We start from the raw sequence: 21,235 nt of genomic DNA, 5'->3' as shown, positions 1-21,235 counted from the left end.
GCTAGATAAAGAAGAAATAGAACACCTGAACAGACCAATTACAATTAGCGAAATTGAAATGGTAATCAAAAACCTCCCCAAAAACAAAAGCCCAGGACCTGATGGATTTACAAATGAATTCTACCAAACATTCAAAAACGAATTAGTGCCTATCCTTCACAAACTCTTCCAAAAAATTGAGAAGGAAGGGACAATACCAAACACGTTCTATGAAGCCAACATTACACTAATACCAAAACCGAACAAGGACAACACAAAAAAGGAAAACTACAGGCCAATCTCCCTAATGAACACTGATGCAAAAATCCTCAATAAAATTTTAGCCATCAGAATCCAACAATGTATCCATAAGATAATTCACCACGACCAAGTAGGATTCATTCCAGGGGCACAAGGATGGTTTAACATCCGAAAATCAATCAATGTTATCCAACACATCAACAAAAAGAAATATAAAAACCATATGATAATATCAATAGATGCTGAGAAAGCTTTCGACAAAGTGCAACACCCATTCATGATAAAAGCCCTTGAAATTCTTGGGATACAAGGAACATACCTCAACATCATAAAGGCCATCTATGACAAGCCAACAGCCAGTATCATTCTCAATGGTGAAAAGCTGAAAGCAATTCCATTAAGATCTGGAACAAGACAAGGATGTCCACTCTCACCATTGCTTTTCAATATAATACTGGAAGTCCTAGCCAGGGCAATAAGACAAGAGAAAGACATCCAAGGAATCCAAATAGGAAAAGAAGAAGTCAAACTATTACTATTTGCAGACGATATGATATTATACATAGAGAACCCCAAAAACTCCACAGAAAAGCTAATTCAACTCATCAATCAGTTCAGTAAAGTGGCAGGATACAAAATCAACACGCAAAAGTCAGTAGCCTTCCTATACACAAACAATAAATCTGAAGAAGAAGAAATCAAAAAAACCATCCCTTTTGTTATTGAAACAAAAAAAATCAAATATTTGGGAATAAATCTAACAAAAGAGGTAAAGGACCTATACAAAGAAAACTATAAAACACTGTTAAAAGAAATAGAAGAAGACACAAAGAAATGGAGAGACATCCCCTGCTCGTGGATTGGAAGAATAAACATTATTAAAATGGCCATCCTTCCAAAAGCAATATACAGATTCAATGCTATTCCAATCAAAATTTCAATGTCATTATTCAAAGAAATAGAACAATTATTGATGAAATTCATATGGAATCACAAAAAACCCCGAATAGCCAAAGCTCTCCTGAAAAAAAAAGAAGGGAATGGAGGCATTACACTCCCAGACTTCAAACTATACTACAAAGCCATAATCATCAAAACTGCATGGTATTGGAACAAGAACAGACATACAGACCAATGGAATTGAATAGAAAATCCAGAAATAAACCCACAGATTTATGGTCAACTAATCTTTGACAAAGGAGCAAAGACTATGCATTGGAGCAAAGAAAGTTTGTTCACTAAATGGTGCTGGGAAAACTGGGTCGCTACATGCAAAATAATGAAGCTTGACCACTACCTCACACCATACACAAAAATCAACTCAAAATGGATTAAAGAACTAGACATAAGACCTGAAACCATAAAATATATAGAAGGAAATATAGGCGAAACACTACGTGATCTGCACATCAAAGACATCTTTACAGACACATCACCCAAAGCAGTGATAGTGAAGGCAAAGATAAACAGCTGGGACTACATCAAATTAAAGAGCTTCTGCACAGCAAAAGAGACAATAACAAAAACAAAGAGAAACCCCACCAACTGGGAGAACATTTTTGCACCCAACACTAATGATAAAGGACTGATCACAAAAATCTGCAAAGAGCTGATGAGACTCAACAACAACAAAGAAAATAATCCAGTCAAAAAATGGGCAGAAGAGCTAAAAAGAAACTTCTCTGAAGAGGAAATGCAAATGGCCAACAGGCATATGAAAAAATGTTCAACATCACTTGCCATCAGGGAAATGCAAAGCAAAACTACCATGAGATACCATCTTACACCAGTGAGAATGGCACATATTAAAAAAACTAGCAACAACAAATGCTGGCGAGGCTGTGGAGAAAAAGGAACTCTTCTGCACTGTTGGTGGGAGTGCAAACCTGTCCAACCACTATGGAGAGCTGTGTGGAGATTTCTGGACCTACTAAACATAGAGCTTCCATATATGATCCAGCAATTCCACTCCTAGGTATTTACCCAAAGGACACAGAAACATCAATTCCAAAGAACACCTGCACCCCTATGTTTATAGCAGCACTGTTTACAATAGCTAAGCTTTGGAAACAACCCAAATGCCCAAAAATAGATGACTGGATCAAGAAGATGTGGTACATATATACCATGGAATATTACTCAGCATTCAAAAAGATAAACACATGCAATTTGCAGCAACATGGATGGCGCTGGAAGGGATCATGCTCAGCGAAATAAGCCAGAAAGAAAAAGAAAAATACCGGATGGTCTCACTCATAGCAGGAATCTAGAAAACTTAAATAAGGGACCAGGAAAATGAATAACTATAAGAAAGTGAAAATCAAAATCAACAAAAAACTATGAACCAGAGACACTTTTAGGGGGGCGGGGGCGGGAGGGGAGGGATTGGGGTCAGAATGGGGGGGGCTGCATTTGTATGGGGAATATAACAATAAAATTTATAAAAAAAATATATAGATCTTATGACCCAATTCTTGCATTTCTCACACGTAATTGCATCTGCTCACCGAGATAATTTAATATATATACACAATGCACTCACTTAGCTCTTACATACAGATGTTAGAAAATTACTAGACACTGGCTTCTAAAACAGACACTTTGCTGTAGAACAAGGCAGGTGATGTTTTTATTATACGCGGCCTGGCTCACAGTGGATTATCAGTTACACGGGTAACTCAAGAGAGTGGGTGCTGCTGGCCCCACTCCCGAGACAGCCTCACTTTTGACACTTAAAATAAGCTCCTGTTTTGAACCCTTTCTCATAGTGACGATCCTCTCAGTCAACACTTGCACACCATTCAATTTGTCTACAAATTGAAGGTGCACCCAAGTTTGATAGTTTGCTAGAGCAATTCATAGAACTTTGGAGAATGCTTTGCTTGAATGAGCAGGTGGTGGGGGACTGAGGAGGTCTGGAAGGATCCAGGAGCAAGAGTCTCTATCACCATGGTTACTTTGCATATTCCACTAATTCTGAAGCTCTCTGAACCCCATGATCTAAAAGTCCTTTGTTTTGGGGGGGTTTTTTGTTTGTTTTGCAAAGTGTGAAAATCCTTTTTTTATTAAGATGTAATTGACATGTGGCACAGTATTCAATTCAGGTGTACAAAATTATGAACTGACATCTCTTTGTATTACAACATGATCACTGCCATGGGTCTAGTTAACACCCATCAGCACATAGGTACAATTTTTTTCTTGTGATGACAATCTTTCAGATTTATTTTCTCAGTATCTCTCGAATATACATTACTACTAACTATAGTCATTATGCTGTGCAGAACATCTCTGAACACTTCTATGTTTAACTGGAAGTGAGTGCCTTCTCCCCACCTTTTCCCATTCTTCCACCACAACCCCTTCCACCTCCCCAAACCCACAATCTGCAAACTACATGGTTTAAAAGTTTTATTGGGGCCTCCCCTGGTGGCGCAGCGGTTGAGCGCTGGGCTGCGAAGCTGCCCACAGCCTCTGCAGCACCGGTTCAATCCCTGGCCACCGGCGAGGGTTCCACATGGCGCGCAGACCTCTCCTGCCACGCCTGCTGCTCCCCTCAGCAGTGTATTTCGTCATTCTGCCTGTTCTGCTCCCTGCTCTGGCTGGTGAATTCTCTCACCCTCCCGCACTTCTGACTGTACCCAGTGCTTGTATAAATAAATAAATAAATCTTAAAAAAAATAAAATAAAATAAAATAAAAGTTTTATTGGCAGTTTCATTATGTGAGTATGCTTGATTGAGTCATTGGAAATTGGTGATGCAGCTCAGCCCCCAAACCCCTCCCAGAGGTTGGAAAGCTCCTCTCCCAGAGGACTGAAAGTCCCAGCCCTCTAACCCTGTGTCCTGCAACTTTACTGAATTCATTTATTAGTTCTAATAGTTTGGGGAAGACATTCTTAGTGATTTCTATACATAGTATGCCATCTGCAAATTGTGGCAGTTTTACTTTTTCCTTTCTGATTTGGATGCTTTGTTTTTCTTGCCTAATTCTCTGACTAGCACTTTCAAGACGAAGTTGAAGAAAGATGGAGTGAGTGAGCGTTTTGTATTGTTCCTCATTTTAGAGGAAAAACTTAATTTTTCATCATTCTGTATTACTTTAGCGGTGGGCTTCTCATGCCTGGCCTTTATTACATAGAGGTATGTTCCCACTGTCTGCCCAGTTTGTTGAGAGTATTTGTCAGAAGTGGATGTTTAATTGTGTCAGATCTCTTTTCTATATTGTTTATGATAACCATATGATTTTCAACCTTCACTGATTTAATGCTGTGTGGCCTTTCTAACTCCCCAAGTGGCTACACTAATTTCAGAAGCTCTAATCAGACTGACTCAACTTAGTGTCCCTTCTGCCATTAACCACCCCTCTTGCCCTCATTCCCACACACATTCCCCATATTTCTGCCTATAAGTGAGAACAGTCAAGTCATTGTCTCGGAGTGTAGCACCCTTCATGGGTCACACTCTCTCTCTCACTTTGACTGGTGTGAGCCCAGTCCAGTTTTAGAAGCAAAGAGGGAACACAGGGTGAAAAATGATAGAAGCAAGCAGAAAATGAATAAGCAAGCAGCATAATCATTAAGGTAAAATATAAATGATTCAGGAACTTAGTGGGGAAAGTTGCTTTTATTTTGAGTATAATTGCTGATTTCAGAAAATCATAGCACTGATTTTCTCAGGCTCAGTGCTGCGAAATTTCAGGTTCACTCACCATAGACCACCTTTTGGTCTGTTTCAACCAACTGAGTTGTAGTAGATAAGAGGGGATGCCCAGATCTTTTTTAAAAAATATATTTCTTTATTTATTTTATTTATTTATTTATACAAGCACTGGGAACAAGCAGAAGGTTGAGAGAATTCACCAGAGACAGAGCAGGGAACAGAACAAGCATACTGACAAAGTAGACTGCTGAGGGGAGCAGCGGGCGAGGCAGGTGAGGTCTGTAGTGCCATGTGGGGCCCTCACCCGGTGGCCAGGGATCGAACCGGCACTGCAGAGGCTGCGGGCAGATTAGCAGCCCAGTGCTCAACCGCTGCGCCACCAGGGGAGGCCCGGATGCCCAGATCTTGATCATGTGGAGGGTCTAATAGGAGATACCCCTGTTTCTTCATAGAACAGGGTGATCTATGACTGAAAAAAAAAATTCAAACCAATTTTACACCCTTCAGGAAAATTCCCTTGTGATTGGATGTTTCGAATCTGCCAAAAACAAAACAAAACAAAACAAAACAAAACAAAACAAAACAAAACAAAACAAAACAAAAAAACGATATCTAAGATGAAGTTGCTATTTCCTGGTCTTGGTCTGAAGCTTGGCACCATGGAAGCCTGGCAAGTCTATTCTTCCCTGAGCCCCAGGGTCCCAGGTGAGGTCCTTTTTGCCAGAGAGCTTTGTCCTTGTGCCTTCTCTGGGGCCTGCATTCCCCTGATCTGCTAGGAGGATTCTAGCAGTGAGATAAGGTCCCAGGGCACAGGAACCTGATTCTCCTATCACCTGTAACATTTACTAAAAACATATCCTCCCACTTGGCTCATTTCTTACAAGGTATCAAATATTAAACCAAATAGTTCTATAGGGTTAACTGATGTGTAGGCAGCAGGCATATGTAGAAGGAGGATCCCCACCCTCCAGTTGCTTATTTTGGAGGGAAAGAGGTCAAGCCCCATTCACAGATGGGACCAGGAGGTGCCTCGGAGCAATGATTCTAGGTGCCTTACACCCCCAAAGGAAGACCTGGTTCTGCAGACACACAGCCAGGAGAGGAGGTTGCCTGGTCCCACACCCCCAAGACAGCTTCTTTTTCTGGGGCTTAGCATTCCTAGTTTCTGCTGGGTAGCACCATGAACCAGTTGTTCACTAACTGCACTCCCCGGGGCCACCATGGCAGCGCCCCTGTCCTCATAGGAACTTCTGGAGTGACCCACCTACAAATGCCAGCAGAGAAGGGGGACAGGTGAGAACTCTACACCCCCAGAATACGGAGGATGGAGCCAAAGTCATGCACCTCATCCACCCCATGATTCTGCCTTAGCTATTGCCCTCTCCTGTTAATCCCCAGGTGATGGGGACCAACCCCAATGCATGGCTCCCAGCTTCCTGAAATATGACCCTATGGGTCCCAACACCAGCAGCACTTAAGGACTTGAAGCAGTGGGGTCAACTTTGGGCTGTAGAGGATCCTTGGGTTAGGGTGTAAGGGTGGGCTGCCCATAATGCTCAGGGTGCCAAGACAGAGTGACAAATGTGAACTGTCACTGATGTTAGTGACTGATATGGTCACTGTCATTTCCTCCCCAACAAAGCTTTCCCGCATGTGGGGAGGACTAGCAGGATGCGGGTGGCTCTGGGGACCTGCCTTCTCTTCTGGAATTTCCTGCTGATGAGGCTGTCCCCCACCCCATGACATCGTGGGAGAATGTAGGAATAGGGGTCATTCCCCTCTACCCAAAATCCACATTTAAATGTTTTTCTTACTGGGAAGAGAAAGTCAAGACATATGCTAGGAAGTTCACTTTGCTTTCTGTCCCATGAGGTACAGCCAGTGGACATGAGCAAGGGGTGATCAGCTCAGGATAAAGAAAATCTCCACAACTATCCCTGGATGGACTTCTCACTTCTTCATAAATATTAGGATCCAAGTTTCTCTAGAAATTTAATAAATAAATTAATATATTGATACATATGAAATGTGCATGTGTGTGTATAATACTATACAATAGAATACTACTGTAAGCGTAACAGATGTGAGGTGTGTGTCTGTGTTCATATGGATGTATATGTATGAGCAGATAAAGCATGGGATGTGGCCATGTGGAGGGGGGTATTTTATTTCAGGGAGAGCCATACCTGAGTCACACACACAGGAACAGAACCCCACCCACCCACACCAGGTCAGGGCTCATGCAGGAGGTATGTCCCCTCCACTGGGCACCACGTCCCTGCTCACACCACCACCACCCCTGCGAATGCACACTGGACCCTGTGGCTTGGAGGCTGCCCCTGCCACCCCAGAACACAGGGTGTGGTCATTGCTACCCTCGCCACCTTTGCCACATCCTTTCTGCTGTGTCTAGTCTCTGTGTGTCCTCTCGTCCTTGTCAGATTCCTGCTTGTGGTAACCTGTCTGGGGAGCCTCAGGTCATGTCACCTGAAGAATGTTGGGGAAATCAAGTCTTCCTCTGTATGAAAGGTGGGGTCTCTGCCTCCTACAAATGTGGAATTCGCCGACTGTGGGCAAAGGGAACATTCTGGGGACAGAGGTTGGGGGGAGCATATTTTTTAAATGACAAATTTCAAGTTGGTTTCTTGACTTTGAACATTGTGATGACCAGTGACACTTTGAGCCTCCATTTCTCTTATTTAAATGTGCCTACGAGTTACCTCACGCCTGTTCCTCCACCGTATCCACACGGAGGCCCTGTGGGGCAGGAATCCGTCCCCTCACATCACAGCCCTCAGCCCACCAGGATGTATGTGCTCTCAAGGCGCCTTCTTTGCATGGTCCTGAATTAGAGGAGAGGCTGCATTCACTCTGATTCTGTGTTGGAAAGAGATGTTAGGGCCCTTGAGTTGGAGGAGGTGTTGGTTTGTTTTGCAATAATATGTAAAAGGTCCCCCATGTCAATATCCTGAGTATATTCTGGAAGTTATTTCTCTTAACATCCCTTTAACATGCAGTGGGCTATTAGTATTCTAAATGGAACAGTAACATCTTTTAAAAGTTTTAATCCTTCTGTGGTAAATATTGGTAGCTGTAACCCACAGAAACAAAATTATGCCTTCAGCCTGCACTAATTTATAAGGCTACAGAGATGCTGAGATGAAAATGTTTGAGACTTCTGTCCCAGTCCCTTGCCTGGACTCAGGGAGACAGTGTGACAAAGGTCTTCGTGCAGGAGAGGAGGGGGCAGGGTGAAGAACCCTGTCTTCTTGTGGGGTTCTCAGGGTCTCAGGCCCAAGGGCTGTGGTGTCTTGCTTGGGCCAGAGACTGTTGGGGATTCTCCACCTCCCCTTAGTTTCCCTTCTCCTTCTGACACCCTGTGCAGGGTCCTCAAGCCTAGATACAGGTGACTCAACTCCAGTCTCACTCCCCATTGCCTGGAGGGTCTAGAAACCAATCAGCATCACCGCCTCCAGTAACAAAAAGCTGAGTCTTCCTGCCAGGACTCAGATTCTCTCCAGGCCCCCAGCATGAGTGGCCTGAAGCCCCCAACCTTCTTGATGCTGCTCTTGGGGGCCATGGCCCTGAACGAGACTTGTGCAGGTGAGTGTGGGGGTCGATCCCGAGAGAAAGACGCTAGGGGACTGCTCAGCTGGGGTGCAGAACCCCAGGAAAGGCTCCTGACTCTGCCCTTGCAGATCCTGTTGTCCCCCTCTCAGCCCTGCTCCATCCTGGCCCCTTTCTGACCCTCCCAGCATCCTGCCCATCTTCTAGTCTCCCTAGGTCTCAGCCCTCCTTGCCCTCTGCCCTCTTCAATCTCAACAGCGCCATAGTCCCTTTCTCCTGTTTTTTAAATTTTTCTTTATATATATTTTACATCATTGTTCATTTTTAAATAATGTTTGCTTCCCAAACCCCCAGGTGTAGTCCCCATAAAATTTCCTTCACCAATGCACCGGTGCACCATCACCTCAGTCCCCTGTGCTCCTCCCTCCCTCCCTCTGATCCCTCTCCCTCACCCTCCCCTGCAGGATGTCTCTGTTTTATAATTGTGTTTGTTTTTGTTTTTGTTGTGTTTTGTATTATTATTTGTAGTGCAAGGAAGGGCACAGAGCAAGTTTTCCATTATGGGAGCAGAAGGGTAAATGAGAGTCCTGGTGTCCTTGGTGGCTTCTTCAGGTGTTTATTGAGCTTTTACATGCAACCAGGTACAAGGCAGGCAGCTGCGCTGGAGGAGCCCAAGGCTGGCAGGCCTCCCAGCCTGCAAGTCTTCACTCTTTCCCGTTCTGGACCCTCTGGCGCCCTCTCTTCTCTTCTGCTTCTCTTGGCGAATATAAATACTGTAGCAGTGGCTCACAAGAGTAAACAACACAACTGAAAATAACAATGTAACAAAGTGAAGGTGCCCATAATCAAGCATGCAATCCTAATGGCAGGAGGGCAGAAAAGCCTGAAAATCATTTATCCTACATTATTTTTTTCCCCTAATGTCTTATTTGGTTACCCTATGTTCCTCCCATAAGTGAAACCATCCGATATTTTTCTTTTTCCTTCTGACTTATGGCACAGCAATTTCACTCCTAGGGATCTACCCAAAGGACACAAAAACTTTGATTCAAAAGAACACCTGTACCCCTTGTGTTTATTGCAGCACTATTTACAATAGGTAAAACCTGGAAACAACCCAAATGCCCTAAAATAGATGAGATGCCTAGATCAAGAAGATGTGGTATATATACACAATGGATATAGTGCCAGGAAGGCACAGAGCTGGTTCTCTTTGATCCAAGCAGATGGGTAAAGAAGAGTCCTGGAGCCCTCGGTGGCTTTTTCAGGGTTTTATTGAGATTTTACATGTAGTGCAGCAAACGGTTGGTGGGTCAGTATGTGTGTGTGTGTGTGTGTGTGTGTGAGAGAGAGAGAGAGAGAGAGAGAGAGAGAGAGAGAGAATGGTGGCCAGTAGGCCTCCAAGCCCCAGGCAAGTCTTCTGGGCTCTCTGGGTCTCTTTCTTTTCTCTCTCTTGTTCTCTCTCCTGTCTCTCCTTCTCTTGGCAAATTTATCAATACTGCAGCCATGGCCCACAGAAGTAAACAACACAACTAAATATAACAATATAACAAAACGCAGGTGCCACCATCAGATAGAACAATCCTAATGGCCAAAAGGCAGAAAAGCCTGAATATCGTTTATCCTAGAGTGGAATACTATACAGCTATCAAAAAATAAACTCATGCCATTCACAGTAACATGGATGGAGCTAGAAGGGATTATGCTCAGTGAAATAAGTCAGTAGGAAAATAGAAAAATATCGGATCCTTTCTCCTTTCTTGCTCAATCTCTCTGGAACCTGAAACCTGAGTGATGAGGAGGGTCAGCCCGGGTCTCCCCTCCCGCCCCCAGGTTCCTACTCCCTGAGGTATTTCTACACCTCAATGTCCTGGCCCGGCCCGGGGAGCCCCACTTCATCGCCGTGGGCTACGTGGACGACACGCAGTTCGCGCGGTTCGACAGTGACGCGGCGGGGCCGAGGATGGAGCCGCGGGCGTCCTGGGCGGGGCAGGAGGGGCCGGAGTACTGGGAGGAGGAGACGCGAACCGCCAAGGCCACCTCACCTTCATTCAGAAGCAGCCTGCAAACCTGCGCGGCTACTACAACCAGAGCAAGGCCGGTGAGCTACTCTGGCCAGGGCCATGCCAGGAACCCCATCCCCATAGGCCAGGGTGTCCCGGAGTCTCTCGGGGTCCAAGTGTCAATTCAGACTAGGGGACTTGCCGCGACCCTCGACCCCAAAAGAGCCAGTGGGACAGTCACATGGTTCCATTTTCAGTTTAGGTTTATACCGTGGGAGGTTGGGATGCTCCGGGTGACCGCGGGGTGACGGGGCGGGGACAGGCTCTCACACCCTCCAGGGGATGTCTGGCTGCGACGTTGGGCCCCGACGGGCTCCTCCTCCTCGGACACCATCAGTTCGCCTACTACCGCGCCAATTACATCGCCCTGAACCCGGACCTGCGCTCCTGGACCACTGCGAAACGGCCGCTCAGATCACCTGGCGCAAGTGGGAGGCGGACAGAGAGGCTGCGCATTTTAGGAACTACCTGGAGTCCCTGCGCAGATACCTGGAGAAAGGGAAGGAGGCGCTGCTCACAAGTGAGGGGCTGCAAGGCCGCCTGACCTCCCCTGTGCTTGCTGATGATCAGAATGCAGCCAGATTCCACTCTATTTTGTGAGGTACATATTTTAGAATAATTAGAATTGACCAGTAATATTATACCAGAATCTGTTGGGTTTTACGAAGTCATATATTTTAGAAACTCCTTTTTATTTATATATATGCTGGAAAGGTATAACTTCTTTTTTCCCCGTGACAGTGGTTCCCATGAAGTTTTTTTGTTTTTTTTTTTTAAAGATTTATTTATTTATTTATACAAGCACTGGGTACAGTCAGAAGCGCAGGAGGGTGAGAGAATTCACCAGAGCCAGAGCGGGGATCAGAACAGGCAGAAGGACCGAGGTACACTGCTGAGGGGAGCAGCGGGCGAGGTCTGCGCACCGTGTGGGACCCTCGCCTGCGGCTGGGGATCGAACCGGTGCTGCAGAGGCTGAGGGCAGCTTCGCAGCCCAGCGCTCAACCGCTGGCCACTGTGGAGGCCCCCCATGAAGTTTTAAATACCCAAATAGCCTGATTTGTTTTAATCCTTAGAATGTTGATTATCAGGGTTTTGTTACAGGCTTAAGAAATATTTGCAGTTTGTATAAAACAATTTATTACGCAGAGTGATGAAGATTTTAAATGTAAAATATTTCCCTGGAAAAACTCAGTATTACTGACAGGGAAGCTGTCTCTCTTTCCCGCCTTCCTCTGTTCTCTCTCTCTTTCTCTCTCCCCCTCTCTCTCACCTTTAGATTATTAGATATTTTGGTCATTTAAATAATCTACCAAAAAGCTGACCACAGTCACAGAATTTTTTTTTTCCCCTTCAGCACATGGAAGAAATTAAAACTTAGTTTCACAGAAGTATATTACTGATAAAAAATTAATCTTAAAGTCCCTATAACATGTCACTTAATACTTACAGTTATTAGCTTTGAAATGGTGCGTGGGTGATCCAGCAATTCCACTCCTAGGTATTTACCCAAATGACACAGAAAAAATAATTCCAAAGGGCACCTGCACCCCTATGTTTATAGCAGCACTATTTACAATAGCTAAGCTCTGGAAGCAACCCAAATGCCCAAAAATAGATGAAATAGATGACTGGATCAAGAAGATGTGATATATACACACAATGGAATATTACTCAACAATCAAAAAAGATAAACACATGCAGTTTGCAGCAACATGGATGGAGCTAGAAGGAATCATGGTCAGCGAAATAAGTCAGAAAGAAAAAGAAAAATACCGGATGGGCTCACTCATAGCAGGAATTTAGAAAACCTAATAAAGGACCAGGATAAAGACTAATTAATACAAAGTAAAAATCAAAATCAACAACAAGCAACTATAAACCAGAGACATTACTGGGGGGGAGGGGGAAAGAAATATTAGCGTCAAAATAAGAGGGGGTGCAATTGTATGGGGAATATAACTAAAATGAAAATACATACATAGTGTAACAATGAAAAATGATGTAACAATTATATAAAATAAAATATTTTTTAAAAAATGGTGCGAACATTGGGGAGCCTGAAAGTCTTGGTTGGTGGAGTCTCACCTGTGTATTTACAAACAGGACCCACCTCAGGCTAGGGTTCAACAACTACAGAGTTTTTTTACAAAAGGGAGAGAGAAGTTGGGAGAGAGGTGTGGGTTAGAGACAGAACCAGAGGAAGTAGCAACTGTTAAGCTGAGATTTGAAGCAGAAATCAAATGCAAAGGCCTCAAAGGTCAAAGGTTATGAAATCAAAGATATGGACGGTCTCTCTAGAGGTGGCACCATAGCAGTCAACAACAGCAATTTGAAGCCTAGGCAAGGCAGCACCTCACACCCAAATGGTCAGTGCCAAAGGCAACAGCACCAGGGAGTGGTGCTGAAGCAGGAAGTTTCCCAAGCCAGCTGCTTGGGGGAGTCTGCTCCTTAGATTCTGCTGCTTGCTGGAGCGAGGAGTTGCTGGGTGTACTGCACTGCTTGTTCACATGGGTAGCCATGGCTACCTTGACCCCCTTCCCGAACCACAAAGAATGCTTATGCTATGGTGGATGGTATAGCAAGTTTCCTCATACAAACTGTATAAAATCTTGCCATTTTTACTCTTGGAGGTTCAGCCTTTTGGGAGCGATCCCACAGAACCCACCTGTATGACAAGTAAATCTCTCTCTCCACCTCTCTGAGTGCCACTGATTTCTCTGGGAAATTGCCGTAACAGTGCCAGATGTGTCAGAGGCAGGGACCAGGGTAATAGCTCTTAGAGACACTGGGCTTAAAACTAACTCTAACAGCTCTTTCAGAGACACCTTGCACAGGGCCACTGGTATCATTTAGGAGATGATGTTGGAGCAGAGGCAGAGGTGAGGTCTGGGAGGAGTTGCCAGAGCACAGGCCTCACGGTTCCAGCTCTGTGAAGGTCTTCCTAGGTAGACTCCAGATAAATCTGACCAATGAAGCTGGCTGGAGCCTGATTTAAAAACTCTTCTAGGTGCCTGCCTTTCAATCCTGATTGGTCCATTTTTCAGTTGACTGGCACCTGTGGGAGCTCCAGATTTGTCCTTTTGCAATCCTACCAATTTGATTTTTACAAGTTGAACTGCACCAGTGTCCAACCTGACCTATAACGGGCTTGGGCTTCAAAACTGAACATGTTAGTGGGGGGCCAGAGGGACGGGTGTTGGTCAGGTAGGGGAACTCCAAACCCAGGTGTTTGTTTGGTGCTGGTCAAGCTCCAATCAAATTTGTCCACTTTCAAGCCCATGTTCAATCCTACATTGGTTTCCTGTATTTTGCTGTGCCCCTCTGTGTTCCCCTAGGCTGGCAAAAAATCAACCCAAGGATCAGAGAGATTGACATTAAATATAAAACCTTCTGAAAGCAAGTCAGCTGTTTTTCCTTGTTGGATACTATGAGGTAACTCTGGTTTGAACACATTTAATCATGTAATAAAATATCAACACCTACTAGTATAATTTTAAAGCCATGCATATTTCAAATATTAAACCCTTAATTTTGAATTAGTTTTTATTTAACAAAATCTTAGACTGTGACCTCTGAAAATATTTTGGATTAACTTACATTACTTTCCTGAATTTTATATAGGTGCCATTTATATTTCTTTTTTTTAAAAGATTTATTTATTTATGCATATAAGATCTGGAGTACAGGCCAGAGGTGAGGGGGTGAGAGGATTCACCAGAGACAGAGTGGGGAGCAGAACAGGCAGATCTACTGATACACTGCTGAGGAGAGCAGTGGGTGAAACAGGAGAGGTCTGCTGCGCCTTGTGGGTTGTTTCCTGACCAGCCATGGATTGGACTCATGCTGCAGAGGCTGCAGATAGCTTCATAGTGCTGTGCTTAGCCCCTTGCGCCACCAGGGAGGCCTTATATTCCTATTGTATAAAAGCTTATTTCAGTATTATTCAGAGACAAAAGACACAATTTTCCTCTTTTCCCTTTTGATTGTTTAAAATATATATATATATATATTTTTTTTTTTTTTACATCACTCTTCCTTTTTGTACAATGTATGCTTTCTCCTCTGAGGTGTAATCCCTGCAAAATTCCCACCACCATTCACCCATGCACCATCACCATAGTCCCTTGTGCTCTTCCCTCCCCTGTTTTGATCCCTCTCCCTCCTCCTACCCTGCAGAATGTCTCTGATTTATAGTAGCTTGTTAATTTTGTTTTTAAATTTATTATAATTATTTTTCCTGATCCCTTATTTGGTTGTCCTACCAATATTTTTCTATAAGTGAAACCATCCAATATTTTTCTTTTTTTTTTCTGACTTATTTCACTGAGCATAATCCCTTCCAGCTTCATTCATGTTGCTGTGAATGACATGAGCTTATCTTTTCTGTTTGTTGAGTAATAGTCCATTGTGTACATATACCACATCTTCTTGATCCAGTCATCTATTTTTGGGCATTTGGGTTCTTTCCATATCTTATGTGTTACAAATGGTGCTGCAATAAACATAGGGATATAGGTATCCTTTTGAATTAATGTTTTTGTGTCCTTTGGGTAGATTTCTAGGAGCTGAATTGCTGGGTCATATGGAAGCTCCATTTTTAGTAGTTTGAGGAACCTACATACAGCTTTCCATAGCGGTTGGACAGTGTGCATTCAAACCAGCAGTGTAGGAGACTTCCTTTTTCTTTGCATCCTCACCAACATTTTCCTGTTATTTTAATGTGTGCCATTCTCACTGGTGTCAGGTGGTATCTCATTGTGGTTTTGATTTGCATTTCCCTGATTACAAGTGATGTTGAACATTTTTTTTATATACCTATTGGCTATTTGCATTTCCTCTTTGGAGAAATGTCTTTTTAGCTCTTCTGCCCATTTTTTCACACAATGGTTTACTTTGTTTTTGTTGAGTTGTATGAGCTCTTTGTAGATCTTTGTGATCAGTCCTTTATCAGTTGTATTGTGTGCAAAAATTTCTCCCAGTCAGTAGGTTGTCTCTTTGTTTGGTTTATGACTTTTGCTGCACAGAAGCTTTTTTGTTTAATGTACTCCAAGCTGTTCACTTTTCCTTCACTTTCTTTGCTTTGGGAGATGTGTCTTTAAAGATGTTACTGAGATGTATGTCATGTAGTGTTTTGCCTATATTTTCTTCTATATATTTTATGGCTTCAGTTCTTATGTCTAATTCTTTAATCCATTTTGAGTTGGTATTTGTGCATGGTGAGAGGTAGTGATCTAGTTTCATTCATTTGCATGTAGCAGCCAGTTTTCCCAGCACCATTTATTGAACAAGCTGTCCTTGTTCCATTGCATATTATTTACTCTTTGTCAAAAATGAGTTGTCCATAAATATGTGGGTTTAGTTCTGGGTTTTCTATTCAATGCCATTGGTCTGTATATCTTTTTTTGTTCCAGTACAATACAGTTTAAATTTCCATGGATTTGTAGTATAGTTTGAAGTCTGGAAGTATGATACCTCCATTCTCCATCTTTTTAGTGAGGAGAGCTTTGGCTATTGGAGGTTTTTTGTGGCTCCATATGAATTTCATCAATATTTGTTCTATTTCATTGAAGAATGTCATTGAACTTTTTACCGGAATAGCATTGTGTCTGTAAATTGCTTTTGGTAATGTTAATTACCGTTTTGATAATGTTAATTCTTCTAATCCATGAGCAGTGTCTTTCCATTTCTTTGTGTCTTCTTCTATTTCTTTAAACAGTATTTTATAATTTTCTTTGTATAAATCCTTCACCTCTTATGTTAGGTTTATTTCCAAGTATTTGATTTTTTTTGTTTCAATAATAAAAGGGATGTTTTTCTTGATTTCGTCTTCTGCAGCTTTATTGTTTGTGTATAGGAAGGCTACTGATTTTTGTGTGTTGATTTTGTATACTGATACTTTACTAAACTGGTTGATTATCTTGAGTAGTTTTTAGCAGCTTTAAATGTGAGTGATGGCCCTGTGTCCCACCAAACTGGCCTCTGAGCTCCAAGTGAAGGAAACCCTGGATGAGCCCCAAATTTGTAAACATTCAAGCCAGGTCTTTTGTTTGTATCCAAAAAGCCAAACTGAATCAGAATTGTCTTTACATTAAAGAGTTTTATTCAACATGGCCATCAAGGGAGTCGCTGTGATAGGCACCACAAAATAACCAACTCCCTCAATGACAGGGTGCTGGGACTTTCATAAGGGGCAGGGAAATGTGAGGGAAGTCAGGGCTTCACATTTCCAGGCCCAAGGAGGTGCCTGACATCTGAGTGACAGGAGTCAAGCAGTGTGACTTCCCCACGGGAGGTTTTCTCCTCAATCAGCAGATGTTTTTTCCGGAGGCCATTATTCATCTCAGAGACACAGAGAATTTTATTAGGGATGTAACACCATCAGTTTTCCAAGTTTCCAGGATGCAGGTGAAGCCAGTTTATGATTACTCATAAGGAGGGAATAGGAGTGAAATTTAGTGTGTTAAACAGTTAATCCCAGAGAGAGAATGCAATTTAGTAAGTAAATCGTTAATCCCGGAGAAGGAAAACAAAAGGGTGGGTAGAGCTTAATTCTACTTATATCTAACATTTAGTCTAGGGCTACATAGCACCATCCATTTTCTGGTAGGGAGAGAGAAGAGCCCATAGGGGTTTTGATTAAAACGTGACTCACCCAATAGGCACAGCTAAGGAACTCATCTTTCCTGAGATAAAGGTGAGACCATCCCTGAAAACCCCTTCAAAGGATACTTTCCACCTGGCAACCAAGTTGTAAACCATGCCTTTCTCACTACAGGTCTTCTTTCAGTCTGAGAACATTATGAAGAACTGACTCCTGCTTTTCTAAGTCATTCACCTCCACCCGGTTCAAGAGAATAAGTTTGAATTCTTCTTAGAAACCAGCATCCTCATATCTTGGGCTTCACCCCGATTCTCAAACCTTCTAAGAAACAGATTATCCCAGAGTCCCTGGACCAGACTGTTATCTGGATTTGTGCTCCCTCTTTCCAAACACTTTGTAATACCCATTCTGAGTGTGGTCATATGAGGCTGCTTCGCTGTCCAAGGAGGAAACATAAAGTGTGATTGTCTATTTCTTTCCCCTTTCAGAACCTCCAAACACAAACATCACCCACCACCTCATGTCTGACCAGAAGGTCATCCTGAGGTGCTGGGCCCTGGGCTTCTACCCTGCGGACATCACCATGACCTGGCAACGAGATGGGGAGGAACTGACCCATGACATGGAGCTGGTGGAGACCAGGCCTGGGGGGACGGAACCTTCCAGAAGTGGGCAGCTGTGGAGGTGCCCTCTGGAGAGGAGCAGAGATACACGTGCCATGTGCAGCATGAGGGGCTGCTGGAGCCCCGAGTCCTGAGATGGGGTAAGGAGGGGGACGTGGGCACAGAGCTTCTCAGGGGCATTAGGAGCCCTTCTGGAGCCCTTCAGAGCATCAGATGGAGGCCTGGGGCTCAGGGTCTATGCTTCTCTTCCCTTCCAGTGACCCCTCCTCTGTTCTCCATCCCCACCGGGGGCCTCATTGCTGGCCTGGTTCTCCTTGGAGCTGTGCTCACTGGAGCTGAGGTAGCTGCAGCTGTGATGTGGAAGAAGAGGCACTCAGGTAGGGAAGGGATGTGGTCTTAGTTTTCTTGACTGATGGGAGGGTGGGAGGAATTCAAGCCCAGGTAGAAGTTTGACCTGAATTCTTTTTTTTTTTTTTTAATAGAGGCATGTTTTATTTATTTATTTGTTTGCTTGTTTGTTTTGTTTATACATGCACTGGGTACAGTCAGGAGCGCGGGAGGGTGAGAGAATTCACCAGAGCCAGACCGGGGAGCAGAGCAGGCAGAAGGACCGAAGTACACTGCTGAGGGGAGCAGCGGGCGGCAGGAGAGGTCTGCACGCCATGTGTGACCCTCCTCCGGTGGCCTGGGAGCAGCCGGGGATCGAACCGGCGCCGCAGAGGCCACGGGCAGCTTCGCAACCCAGCACTCAACCACTGCGCCACCGGGGAGGCCCTTGACCTGAATTCTTAATAGGAAGTATCACAGACATGTACTCACTCATTCTGGAGCTCTATGTGTTAACTCCTCCTCCTTTTTTTTTTAAGATTTATTTATTTATTTATTTGTTTATTTATTTATAGAAGCACTGGGTACAGTCAGAAGTGTGGGAGGGTGAGAGAATTCACCAGAGCCAGAGCAGGGAGCAGAGCAGGAAGAAAGACCAAAGTACACTGCTGAGGGGAGCAGCAGGCGCCAGGAGAGGTCTGCGCACCATGTGGGACCCTCCTACAGTGGCCTGGGAGCAGCCAGGGATCAACCCCCTCCGCGGCCCCCCCCTCCCCCGCAATGCAGAGACTGTGGGCAGCTTCACAACCCAGTGCTCAACCTCTGTGCCACCGGGGAGGCCCTAAGTGCTCCTCCTTTTAAAGCAAATGTGAAGATGTCTTTGAGAATGGCACATATTAAAAAAACTAGCAACAACAAGTGTTGGCGAGGGTGTGGAGAAAAAGGAACTCTTCTGCACTGTTGGTGGGAGTGCAAACTGGTCCAACCACTATGGAGAGCTGTGTGGAGATTTCTGGACCTACTAAACATAGAGCTTCCATATGATCCAGCAATTCCACTCCTAGGTATTTACCCAAAGGACACAGAAACATCAATTCCAAAGAGCACCTGCACCCCTATGTTTATAGCAGCACTGTTTACAATAGCTAAGCTTTGGAAACAGCCCAAATGCTCAAAAATAGATGACTGGATCAAGAAGATGTGGTACATATATACCATGGAATATTACTCAGCATTCAAAAAAGATAAACACATGCAATTTGCAGCAACATGGATGATGCTGGAAGGGATCATGCTCAGCGAAATAAGCCAAAAAGAAAAAGAAAAATACCGGATGGTCTCACTCATAGCAGGAATCTAGAAAACTTAAATAAGGGACCAGAAAAATGAATAAATATAAGAAAGCGAAAATCAAAATCAACAAAAAACTATGAACCAGAGACACTTTTGGGGGGGTGAGGGGCAGGAGGGGAGGTATTGGGGTCAGAATGGGGGGGTTGCAATTGTATGGGGAATAGAAAAATAAAATTTATTATTTAAAAAAATATATAATGCTGCAACTTAAAATATTTGGTTAGAGATGTTATGATCGCATTTAAGGGTAAATTAAGTTCAGTTCTTGAACTACTTTGTATGGTATTCCTATGCCTGTTAACTATTCTTAGTACAAAAGAAAAGATAGCCATGTAAAAATGAAAAAGAAAAATAAACCATACTTTTACCCACAAAAAATAAATAAATAAATAAATAAAGCAAATGTGAAAGTGAAGGACAAGTTCATCTGCTGCAGGAGGCCTTGTTGCTCCAGCCAGATAGGATACTGACAAGCAGCTAAGAGAAAAGACCTCACACCGTGGGGCTGAAGATCTGGCATCCCTTTGCTTTTTGTTCTTGGTCATAGAGAGAGAAAAATTTATCAAAAAAGTACATTAGGCAATAAATTATATGTATCAGCATACTATAAGTAAATAGCATGGAAAATTGTCTGTTTAGAAATTAGTTGTTGGGCAGTTTGGCCCACTTGACAATGGCAGATGATTTGTTGTGCATGCCTGACAAGCAATCCAGCACAACAATTGTAGTGGGTCCTTCTTTTGCCTTCTCTCAAAGTTTCTTGGGAAAGTTTTTAAATAAAGCTATTTGAGTTAGGAGTTTCTAAATAAAAAAAAAAAAGTTCTGATAGCTGAGTAGCAGCCGGTCCCCAGCTGAAGGCCATGAGAATAAAAAAAGTCTTTTCTTGCTTAGGCTTTAGCTGATAGGGATGTACTGGCAGCTATCAACTGTCTTAGGTTATTGTTTAGCTGAAACAATGAATTTTAGTGTAAGACTTAGTTTTTTATTAACCTTGAAGGTTGCCTTCTTGCTGAGAGCACGGAAAAGGAGATGCACTAATTGTTTCTGCTTTGTTTCTATGCACTTGATAATGTAATCTCAATGCTTGCAAAAAATGTATAAATAAAGAACCTGCTGAGCCTTTCAGCAGAAGATACTAACACCTCACCAAGTGTCAGTGTCTTCTCATTCCCTTCCCCTCAGCCCCTAAGTTTCAGATCATTCGTTTTCGCCGAGGCCATACGGGGACCCATATGGCTGCTTCTCACACCCTCGCCAATGTCTGCTCTTGTCCCACATGGTAATGTCCTCAGAAATATCATGTACACAACAAACAAAGGGTTACCAGAGGGGTGGTGGGGATGTTGGAAGGAGAGGGGGGTGTAACTTGGTATCTCATTTACACAGAGATTTTGTTGGGGGGAAGTGCAGCATGGGCACGTGTGAGGTATGAAGTCCTGCTCTCCAAATTATATAACTATGTAATTGAATAGAAAAATCAATAAAATTTTGTTTTTACAAAAAGAAACATTATGCCCAGCATTTCAGTCTGAAATCTTCCCAGGCATATTTTCTCCATAGCTATTCCCTCTCACTTATAGAAGATTTTAGTTGTTTATTCTCAGTATCACTGAAATATATGTCCTTGAGCAAAGGGTCTGTCTGCTTCTGTACCACTCTGTCCCCAGCATCAGCCCCAGCATGTGGTAGGGGTCTAATAACTGTGTTAAATGAATGAATATGTCCACAATTTAGAGAAATTTGACCATGTACATGAAAATATTTAAGACTTTGACCTAATATTTACCAGAATAATTTATGA

The 21,235-nt window shown here is 43.4% G+C and overlaps 1 pseudogene across 1 annotated transcript in view; it reads left to right on the top strand.

Moving 5' to 3' along the window:
• Positions 1-18,742, top strand: part of LOC311167855 (popy Class I histocompatibility antigen, A-1 alpha chain-like) — a 35,535-nt pseudogene extending 16,793 nt beyond the window's left edge. Inside the window, exons 4-5 of the transcript in view lie at positions 17,620-17,894; positions 18,012-18,742. The product of the transcript in view is annotated as a popy Class I histocompatibility antigen, A-1 alpha chain-like (transcript). The remainder of the gene's footprint in view (positions 1-17,619; positions 17,895-18,011) is intronic.
• The last annotated feature ends 2,493 nt before the right edge of the window (positions 18,743-21,235 follow it).

Source organism: Talpa europaea (genome assembly GCF_964194135.1).
Source record: "Talpa europaea genome assembly, chromosome: 2".
Classification (NCBI taxonomy): Eukaryota; Metazoa; Chordata; class Mammalia; order Eulipotyphla; family Talpidae; genus Talpa; species Talpa europaea.
Note: the sequence above shows the minus strand (reverse complement) of the source record. Positions and strands in the feature narration are given on the sequence as shown.